Source organism: Bidens hawaiensis, unplaced genomic scaffold (genome assembly GCF_021521415.1).
Source record: "Bidens hawaiensis isolate Kalapana, Puna unplaced genomic scaffold, B.hawaiensis_p1.1 tig00002507_1, whole genome shotgun sequence".
Classification (NCBI taxonomy): domain Eukaryota; kingdom Viridiplantae; phylum Streptophyta; class Magnoliopsida; order Asterales; family Asteraceae; genus Bidens; species Bidens hawaiensis.
In genome coordinates this window covers 2,616,430-2,627,632 of record NW_027491137.1, presented here as the reverse complement: position 1 = coordinate 2,627,632, position 11,203 = coordinate 2,616,430, and the positions used below count along the sequence as shown (strand labels likewise).

General features: G+C 36.4%; 2 pseudogenes across 1 annotated transcript; one reads left to right on the top strand and one right to left on the bottom strand.

Moving 5' to 3' along the window:
- The first annotated feature begins 7,108 nt into the window (after positions 1-7,108).
- Positions 7,109-10,674, top strand: LOC143619806 (protein LURP-one-related 10 pseudogene; annotated as a pseudogene). Its single transcript, XR_013151236.1, has 3 exons — positions 7,109-7,477; positions 10,149-10,379; positions 10,468-10,674. The product of XR_013151236.1 is annotated as a protein LURP-one-related 10 pseudogene (transcript).
- Positions 7,718-9,821, bottom strand: LOC143619771 (threonine synthase, chloroplastic-like; annotated as a pseudogene).
- Positions 10,675-11,203: the final 529 nt, after the last annotated feature.

Sequence of the window (11,203 nt, the reverse complement as noted above, 5' to 3'; positions counted from 1 at the left end):
GTGAACCCTAAACTCCTGTCATCAAAAACCGTTTACATAAGTTTCAGATATTAGCTATTTTATATTAAAAGAAAACACACCTTAAATTTCTAGTTTGACGTATTAATTGGAAGTCATGAATCGTTCTCCGTTGCATAAATACAAAAAAAAATGTTGATCATAGCTAAATGTATATAATACCCTTGTCAATTTTTTTCTTTAGCAATAATATCAAGATAAGGGTTATAAAACTAAATAAATGTACTGTGTTTATGGAGATAGAAACAAACTTGTTTTTAATATCCAAAGCTACTATCTCATCAATAGAAGTTGATCTCTTCTTTGCTATTCCTACATTAATGATATTATTAAACCGATAATTTTCTTATATAAATAAAAATATAATAACTATTGGATCTACAAATATTATTACCTTCAAATAACTCTGGCTTGTACATGCTTCTCTATATTTCTGAATCAAAACAGAAAAACATCAATCTGATATGGGTTGTTACTTTGAATTTGGTGGTTAAACCAACCATTTTCAGAACAAAAATAACTTTGTTACATATCTGCAGGTAACTTTTCACATGATAAATAGTCAAACCTTCAACATTCATGAGCTTCAGTACACCTTCTGGTGTAGCTCCTTTTAAGTCAAACATCAAAATAATAGCAAATAAGGCTATGCCAACATAATAGCAACTTCTTCACCACTTTAAATGTAAACAACTACACATCATCAAACTAACAAAATTAACTAACTAATAAAAACACATGCACTCCTAATTGTTACACCCGACCAAAGCGTTTTGCTCATATTATTACGTATGTTTTTTTTTTTCAACAAAAACATGAATCAGATTTGCCAAACAAGTTAAGTCTACACACAAGTAAAAGAAAAGGATATAAGCAATTGAAGTTAATTACCAAACAAATATAGTTGTATCATTCAAGTTAATATCTTCATTTTAATTTCGCTAAACAAAAAAAGGGAATGATATTAAATAATTCCGTAACTGAATTATTGAGTGGAATAAAATTTCGGTAAAATTCATTTAAAGTTATTTAAATTCTGATTTAAACTTGTAACTCATGAATCGTTGGAAATAAATCAATAATTGAAACATTATTACACAATAAAAGTAAATGAAAACAAAAAGAAATTACCCTATTTAGTTGGCTATATTAAAATTTACCTTAATTACTTGAATACATTGGTAACCAGTTTGAGCTTACTATATTTGAATTATATCGATTAAATGCAACATTTCAAAAGAAAACAGCTGACATTTGGTCTAACACCTGGTGTGCGACATAAAAAAGAGTATGAAATCCCAAAAATACAACCTAAAAGGCCAACTAAGCAAAAGAACAGAGAAAAGCGAATCAGCAGTACACGCACACAAACATTAAAACCGTAATTAGGGTTTATCAAAGTATCGACATTAAGCAATTAGGATGTATAAACGAATAATTGATGCAAACTAAGAGGATATTGATATCATCCATCAAAAAAATCAAAACCTATTATTGCATAATCAATCAAACAAAAATACCTGAAAAGGATTTACAGATACATTACTACCATAAAACATGAATCTGAGTTTGGAATAGAATTGACGACAAGACTTGAAATCGAAATAATAGACTAACCTTGTTCATTATCAATCTTGATTATGAGTCTGACTTTGATGAAAGAAGATTTTGCAAAGGACAACACCTATAGTCACAGTGGCGGAAAAGAAGTGGTGTTTGAGAAGGTGAATTAGGGTGATGTGATGTTTGTTAGGTTTAGCCCTGCTTGCGGTGCGCACATATGATGTATATATGTGTGAACCCTCGGGTGGGCAAAAGTGAAATTGCACTAATTTTGACGTTATTTTACTAATCTCGTGAAAATAACGTTAAAAGTGACGGACGGTTAATCAGGCATCATGTAGTGGCGTTGATAGCCGAAAGACAAGGGTACATGCACCGATCAGCCGGTGTCCCGATGATTGAGTGCTATGTGCCTTATGTCCAAGGCTTGATGCAAAACTACTATCGAGCCGGGGGTCTCACTGGAAGCAGCCTCTCTATCCTTATGGGGTAGAGGTAAGGCTGTCTACATCTTACCCTCCTCAGACCCTACTATAGCTTTGCTATTGGTGGGATATACTGAGTACGATGAGTACGATGATGTTTGTTAGGTTATTCGATGAATCCATAAAATCAGATATTGGGTTATTATAAAAAACAAAAACGAATAATATTATTTAATTTTGATTTATTTAATTATGAAGAAAAATTGAGAATGCTCGGTATATTTAGAAACAATAGTGATGAACCAATAATAAGATGCCATTTGTCTAAAAACTCAATTACTTTAATAGTATAGTAGAAGTAGATAGATTTTCTTACAACAAATAAAATTAAAATCCAAAAAATATATAAATATTAGAAACGAAAAATGAGAACAACCCCCGTATTACGGGGGATAAAACCTAGTATTATATATATATGTGTGTGTGTGTGTGTGTGTGTGTGTGTAACCTAGAAAAACTATATTTCCTATTATAACCTAACCCTATATATATATATATATGTAACACACGTTAATTTTCGTTAAAAGGTTTATACCTTGTAGAGTTTGTATTTTAACCGAGACTCGATCTGGCATTTTAAGGGACCTCCTGGTCATTCTTGAAAGTTATATTATTTAACTTTGGAACAAGACATCACAATTTATAAGTTGTAGGGCTGGTTATGTAAATTGCCAAATTATAATACCTAGTCGCCCCCCCCCCCCCATGCTTCCTGTTGCGATCGGTAGAAGGAGCAGCCCTCCACCTCAGTTTTTGTGCCACTCCAGGCACGTTCCGGCCATCTCTCAACTAATTCATGGTTAGTATTACATCAATGAAGGTCTTTTTTACCTTAATACGCCCTATTTACTCGCTTATTGGTCAATGTCTCTCGGTTTAAGACATAACCGGTGGCTGTCCAATTGAGGTTCTTTTGGGGCTGAATCAATTGAAATTTTTTCTCCATTACCTTCCTAGGTATGTCAATTATTTCATACTATAATATCTTGAGCACTGAAGTTAGTTTGATGGGTCATTCGTGAATAGATTGAAAACAAGGATTTCGGTTGTCTAAATTGTTGATTGTTGCGTTTCGCGCGTTGTTTGAGGGGATTACCAACCAATTCATTGATATGATATATGGGCTGTGAAAAAATTAATTTTTATGTAAACGAGGCTGAATTGGTTGTCGGTTTCTCAAATGCTTCGACGCAACGCAAATTCTCGTTTAATTGGTAGTTTGTGCGTTGTACAAGTGAATTGCCAACCCATTCAACCTGTGTAGTGCCGTGTGGACTTATTGGCTGTAATTATACTAAATTTATCCACACGGGGCAAAGTTGGTTGATAATTACATAAACACCTAGTTAACGCGCGCATTCGACACAATTAACGACTTCCGGGTGTAGTTTGGAAATCCTTTATCCCTGGCTTTAACTAAGGGTGGTTTTGGTAAATACAAGGCCTCAGGGGCTGATGTACTTGGAATTTGTATGGATGAGGCTTTAGGCCAATCAAATCGTGTTAGAACTCCTCGTAGGATAAGCGAGTCGGTACGGTTTAGTTAGTAATCGTTGTGTGCAATCCGACAGGCTTTTGATTTGTGGGAGTACTTAGAGATTCTCTAGCTAGTTGCTACTTGCATGACCCATGTCAGGTGAGTTCATGATGCCCCTTTTTAACCTTTTTACGTTTTGGGCCGGCATACACACCCTATTACAAATATTACTCGATTTTACTTGTTTAAACTGTTTGGATAGTATTGCAAAGCCTTAATAGTATTTTTTACATTTATGACACCATGTGTGAATTTATTCTATGCCTTAGGATATTTTATATTCGTCTATGGTCATAAATTCCTTAAGGTCATATATATTACTTATGGTCTAGGCTCAAGGATATTATTAGACATGGTATTAATTGAATATGTGTAGAGTTACTTGTATTAGTTTATATTCTAGGATGACTTACACATATTACCCTATAGTCTACACTTGTTGATTTTATTTAGTTTATCGTAACTAATTTATTGGTATGTATGCCTATTGATGTGTGTGCTTGATGAACTTGTATGTAAGTATGCCTACTGATGTGTGTGCTTGAATGGATTGTGCCCGGGTCAAACATATAACTCGGGAAAAAACCCGTGGTGAGGAGGCCCATGTTGCATATTCGTGATTGGGACGGGTCAAATATATTACTCGAATCCTTGACTTCGTGGCTTGTGATTCGTGGTGAGGAGGCCCGTCTTTTGCTAAAACCGTAATCGGGTCAAATATATTACTCGGGAGATACCCGTGGTGAGGAGGCCCGTATTACGTGTATTATTCTGTAATCGGGTCAAATATATTACTCGAGTATTACTCGTGGTGAGGAGGCCCGTATTACATACTGTTTTCTGCTACCGGGTCAAATATATTGCTCGAGTCATGACTCGTGGTAAGGAGTCCCGTATTAGCATAATTATTCAAAAAAAAGGACTTATTTATTTATGATTTTCTCCACAAATTTTTATACTTATAAATTCTTTTAAACTGATTTATAAATGTTGTTTATAAAAACATGAACTCACTTAGCTTAAGCTGACTTTGTGTGTATGTTAGTTTGACTTTCAGGTTAAGGATTGGAGGTTAACGCTTGGACGTGCTGGAGACTACTCGGACGGTTGAAGGCATCTCTAGTCGAGGATTCTAAATAAAACGAACCTTATCATATATTTTATTTTGGGCACATTCCCCGGTTATGAATTTGTTATCGGTTTATTTTTCCGCTGTTTGTCACTCTAGACCGGTTCTAATAAAACGAACTTGTTTTGATTTTAACTTTTTGAAAATTTTAGGCATGATGACCAACTGTTTGACTCCCAGGATTTGGGATCTTACAATATATATATATAATTTTTGGGAGATGCTTGAATTTGAGTGTTGTACAACCTGCATCAAGTGCTTTACATTTGGAAGTTTAGATGTTCAAACCACATATCATCCACTAACTTTGATTTTGTTTTCAACACAGTTATTCAATACACACACATACACACTGAATTTATTAACTAAAGATTGTAATTGATGTGGTGATAAGGTTCTTGGATTGTTAAACAAACTACCTGGGTTCAATTCTTGCGGTGGTTGTTTGTTAGATTATTTTTATTACACACACACACACAATTTTAATAAACTCCGGATTAAAATAAAGTATATTGTTTTAAATGTACTGCAGGTTGAAATTTAATTTGATGATTGGAGAAATTCAAATTTCTTGTGTTGTTGTTTGATTTATATCAAAATGTATACTTGTGATGTAATAAAATGAAGTAATTATTTTGTCAAATTAATAGTGAAATATTGTCACGAGCTTGTGAGCAATCTATACGTATCATCCGAGCGTATTTCTCTTAAAGCCGGGTGTTACAGATCTTGTCAATTACCTGAGTCTATTTCATTTCGATTGAGTTTGAATGTGTTCATGCATTAGCTCACAACCTTGAATCTGTGCATCCCTTGCTTGAAAGCCGACATAAGACCATTATCTAATTACTATTACTAATATATATAAATGATAACTTTGGTGTCGTTAAGCTATCATTGGGTCACTTTGTGGCACCTTACTTGTCCATGGCATTTTGTTTTTTTTTCTTGTTTTTTGTTTTAGTACCGTAACGAAAATAACGGAAGCCGATCGAATAACAGTTTCTTTTGCTTGTTTTAATTCCGATAACAATCTGAATTCGCATAGACTTACTGCATCAATGCCCGGGACCGAAAACGCTCGGGTTTTACCAACGTCCGAGTTTACCGACCGACGCCACCCTTTGCTCCACTCAATATTTATATTTTTCCCTTTTGTAGCTTCGACACCATAACAAACGTAGCCAAAATAGACCGAATTCGTGTCCAGTTATCATCTCAATGCCCGAGACTGATAATGCTTGGGTTTTACCATCGCCCGGTTTACCGACGAAACAAACTTCGTGTTAAATAATTTATTTTTTTATACGTTAATTTGACGAATATATTTTTTGGGTTTAACACTAAGGTTTTACCAATGGTGTCTATACCATAACGAATGTAAACGATGCCAACTGAATCCGCGTCAGCTGACCGACGTAATGCCCAGACTTTACCAACGTTTGAGTTTTACCAACACCTTATTTCAACGTTGAGGTTTTACCAACTGTCCGTACGCAACGCGCAGGGTACAATACTGGTTACCATTAAATGAAAAACAAATAAATATGGTGATAGAGTCTAGAATCTGGACTCAAAACAAAAGGTTCAATTACTGAAACATCGTAACCCGATTCGAGATGGGAGGTCTCCGATTACCCAATTCGAGATGGGAAGTCTTTGATGCAAGGTTAAAGAAAACCTAATACTTAGATAATAATAAACACTGATATCCTCCTCACTATAACAAAATATATAAATAAGTACTAGTAGAATAGTAATTTGCCCTTAACATTAGCTACTTTTTATTAATAGAATAATAACCGGTCCTAAATTTCAGCTACTAGCCCCTCTTTTAATAATTGATTTGACCAAGATATGGTACCGTATCATATGAAGTCCAACTGTATTTGGCCACATGAACAAGCTACTGCCACATTAGTAGAGATTGTAGATGTGCATAGCCATTGGCCCATTAATTGAATCGTGCTCTAGTCCAAATGATAATCCTAATGGACCCGTAAGTAATCTGGACGTAACCGAGTCAGCGAACCCCAACAGTCAAGTCAGACTATTTCGGTTTTCGTAACGCTAGTATTTAGTTGATCACGGTTCTTGAACTTAAATTAGAAAAATAATCCTGGACAAATAATCATGGATAATGTCTGTTGTGAAGCAGAAAAGATATTACATAGGTTTTAAATGATAAATTTACTGATTTAGTCAACATGATAAAAGAAACTAAAAATCGTTTTCAATTTCTTTCAAGAAATATAAATAAATCATCTGTAAAGGTAAGCCTAACATTTTTTTTTGTTTCTGTCACATAAACCTACCTCAAATAGATGGATAATGCATTATATATTTTACGTTTTGAAATTGTCCAAACAATATCGTTTAGGCGTTTACCCAACATGAGAATAGACAAATTTCCTAACCTAGAACAGCAATCAGTGAACGATGAAATCTTCATAAATATCATCTTTAAATCATTCAAACCTTAAACGACATTCCCTGTATGTGTGGTTGACAATGGCGCAACCCAGTTATGAACCTTCGCCTAATCCAGTTTGTGTGATAGGCTCTCAGTTTATTGCACCTTATCCATTTGAACTTATAATTGTTACAAATTCAAGTGGAGATCATTTGATCACAGATGTTGGCCATAAAATCTTGTTTAAGGTAAAGCCATGCAACACGAGCTACCATGAACAACGCATGCTACTTGATGCTGATGACAAACCCATAGTTTTAATGCGCGAAAAGGTGATTAATTACAAAATTCTTTTTCTTTTACGCCTAATTTTAGTTTTTTCTAGTTTAGTGTGAATCCTTATTGTTACATCTAACGTTATATAGTGGAATGATAGCAAGTGGCAGACCCCGGAATTTTCCGGTCCGCATCTATTCTGGTTGGGTCTCTTAACTTTAAAGTTTATCTAATTATGATTAATCATTAATCAACATTGAGTCTTTATTCCAAGTTCTAAACATGGCTGCATTAAATCAACACATGACCTGCAAATAAATAATAAGCATTCATATAATTATTTAACGCAAAAATAACCTTGACATTCAAGTAAATTATAGACAAGCACCAATCAAGTAAGGCTCAAATCGACTGAGCGACCGAAATTGAGTGCCAGGTGGGACTGATTATTGGAACTGAGACTTGATATGGGCACACTTACACCATGTGTAGTGGATGAAGCCCCTATGGGGGCGTTTTGCGACATGTGACGCAACGTCACCATTGGGGCTTTTTGGCTAAAAGAGGTGTAGTGAATGGAGCCCCTCAAAATAGGACTATTGGTTTTTATTGGTCCCAGGTATTTCATTTTTGCCGGCGCTGGTCCCAACTATCACTTTAACTGCCAACGGTCCCAACTTTCACACATGTGTCTGCCACCAGTCCATGACTAACCGAGTACTAACTCCGTTATGTTTTAGATGACGTGTCCATCCTACGTGTTAAAAAACCTTGACGTGGCTGCCTGCGTGTATATTAATAACAAAAAACCCTTCTCCTCCTTGAATATATAATAATATCAGCAGATGACAATTTAATACAAATCCCCAAATCGATATCTTCAATCGATCAAGAACAACCCCAGCAGCCTGCGCACACACGAGCCTCGGAATCCTATCAACCAACCCCAACTCTTTACACATATGAAACCCTTTATAAAACGCGTAAATATTCCCCAAATTACCCCCGGGAACAATAACCCAATCCGGCACCTCCCAGTCAAACTGCTGCAAGATCTCGATCGCAGCAGTCTTTTGCCCCTCTAACCTCAAACTATTCAACGAATTCGCTAAATAAATCGGTAACTAGACGTAACCTCCCTAACCAACTGCATACACCCATCGAAATCCGTATCAAGACTCAACACAAACGCCCCATTCGCAATCGGCTGAACCAACTGCGCCATGGAAATCTTGTTCGCAGGCAAGAAAACAATACTCGGGATACCTGCGGACGCGCAGTAGGCCGACAACGCGGCCGACGTGTCCCCGGTCGACGCGCAGCCCACCCCGACAACGGGCCGGTTCATTTTACGCAAACGATTAACCTGACTAACTAACACAGTCATACCCAAATCCTTAAAACTACCCGTGTGACTAATCCCGCAATGCTTAACCCACAAATCATTCATACCCAAATGCTGTTTCCCAAACCTTTCGGCCCAGAACATATTCGAATTACCTTCGAAAGCCGATACGATATCGTCGGAATCGATCTCGGGCAAGACCCATTCTTTTTTGGACCAGACACCCGACCCGTATGGCCAAGTGGTCTTGCCGATGCGTGAATCGAATAAAGACTTCCAGTAGGATCCGTCGAAGGCTTTTAACGCTTCGATGTCGTCTTGGACGTCGAGTAAGCCGCCGGAGCGTGAGCGGTAGACGATCGATTGGGTTGTTCTTGATCGATTGGGTTCTCGATCGATTGGAGATATCGATCGATTGTCATCTGCTGATATTATTATATATTCAAGGAGGAGAAGGGTTTTTTGTTATTAATATACACGCAGGCAGCCACGTCAAGGTTTTTTAACACGTAGGATGGACACGTCATCTAAAACATAACGGAGTTAGTACTCGGTTAGTCGTGGACTGGTGGCAGACACATGTGTGAAAGTTGGGACCGTTGGCAGTTAAAGTGATAGTTGGGACCAGCGCCGGCAAAAATGAAATACTTGGGACCAATAAAAACCAATAGTCCCTCAAATTATTACCTTACTATTATTTTATATTGTTATTATTCATTAAAAAAAACAAATAAACAAGCCCACCAATCACCTTCCCCCTCCCCCCTCTCCAAAGCACCCGGGGGGGGGGGGGGGGGGGTATTCCCGATGCCTTAGGGGTGGGAAGCGCTCCACTACACATGGTCTTAGGGCGAGGGGAGAGATATCACTCGTCCTTCTCGGGTGTGACTTCCCATACGTTGCAGTACAAAAGAGGGTAGGTAGGGTGATGTTCCCGCTCACCAAATCTGCCTCCATCCCGCTACCTCCCTCCCATCTTTATCTATCTCTTCTCTCGTGTGACACCAGCACCCTGAACCACCACCCCCTTCCACCTCAACTTTCCTCTCCCTCATGGCATCCCAACTCGTGCTATTGGCTTTAAAGGTTAATATGAGGTGGTTTTAAAAAAAATTGTAATTGGTAAATTGGTAATTGTGGGTTTATTGATTAATAGATTATATATCTGTTACTTTAAATGTAAAACACTTTGATTATATATTTTTTAATGAGTAAAAATCTGCTAATTTTAAATTAATCTTTTTGGGTGACATTCGTCAAAATTTTTTTTAAAAATCTAGAGTTTTTTGGATTGTACATATTATACATAAAAAATGCTTCATGGGTTAACCCACATCACGTGAATAGGCTAAGGCCAGCACCTTCTAATCACTAATTTTCAGATCTGGACTGCGCATAGTGGATGGAAAGTGTTTAAGGGTGACAGAAATGTCGATTTAGAAATGATTTTTAGCGCAAAAACACCAAAAATCATACAGTCAAAGACAAACGTTCACGTGTTCTTGGGGAACAAGACTCGTAGTAAGGATTGTTGTGATTTCAAAATTACAGGAAGTTGGACAAAGAAAAGTTGCACTATTTATATAGGAGATTCTTCAACAGTCATAGCACAAGTAAGTTTCATATATTTCACATTGTTTCAGTTAACGTGGTTAGCACAAACTGATCAAAACTATTGAATGGATCTGGTCTTGATTGTAGATGCAAAAGATGGAACCGCCACAGAGTTTAAGGTTTGTCAAGGACAAATTCATGGTTAAAATATATCCGTACGTGGATTATGCATTTGTGGTTACACTTATTGCGATTGTTGAAGCTATGAAAAGCGCGGATTCAGTTACCGAAGATGATGTTGAGGAAATCATTGGAGATGTGGTTGGATCTGTTGCGGGTGTAATACTTTCCTAGTTATTCTGAAAATTCTCTAATAAGAAAACTTGAGTATAATATATAATTTGTACTATAGGATGATGATATCAACATCATATTTGTTTGTGACTATTCACTCTACCAAATCATAAACAAATTTCTTACCCATATAATACAAAATCATATTCATTGTGATGAATATATGCCAACATCACATTTATATTTTGATACTAATTACTGCTAAGTACTAAGTACAAAATGAAAAGTAAAAACTACCATCTTTTTTATTATCATAATCCGATGTCTCCATCTTGACTTGAAACTAGGCCGTCAAACATTCTTGTCACCGATCCAAGCATAAGGACAACCATACGGTGTAAGATTGTTGATTTAATTGTAACACCCAAAAATTTTGGATTAGTGTTGAAAAAGTAAACGAATTTAAGTAAACCTTTTATTTATGTTTATATGCAACTAAAAAAATCAACCTTCTAAGATTAAGCGGCTCCAACAACAGATTCAAGATCTAGAGTAACAATAGGAGATCGATTAGCTCCAATAATGAGTA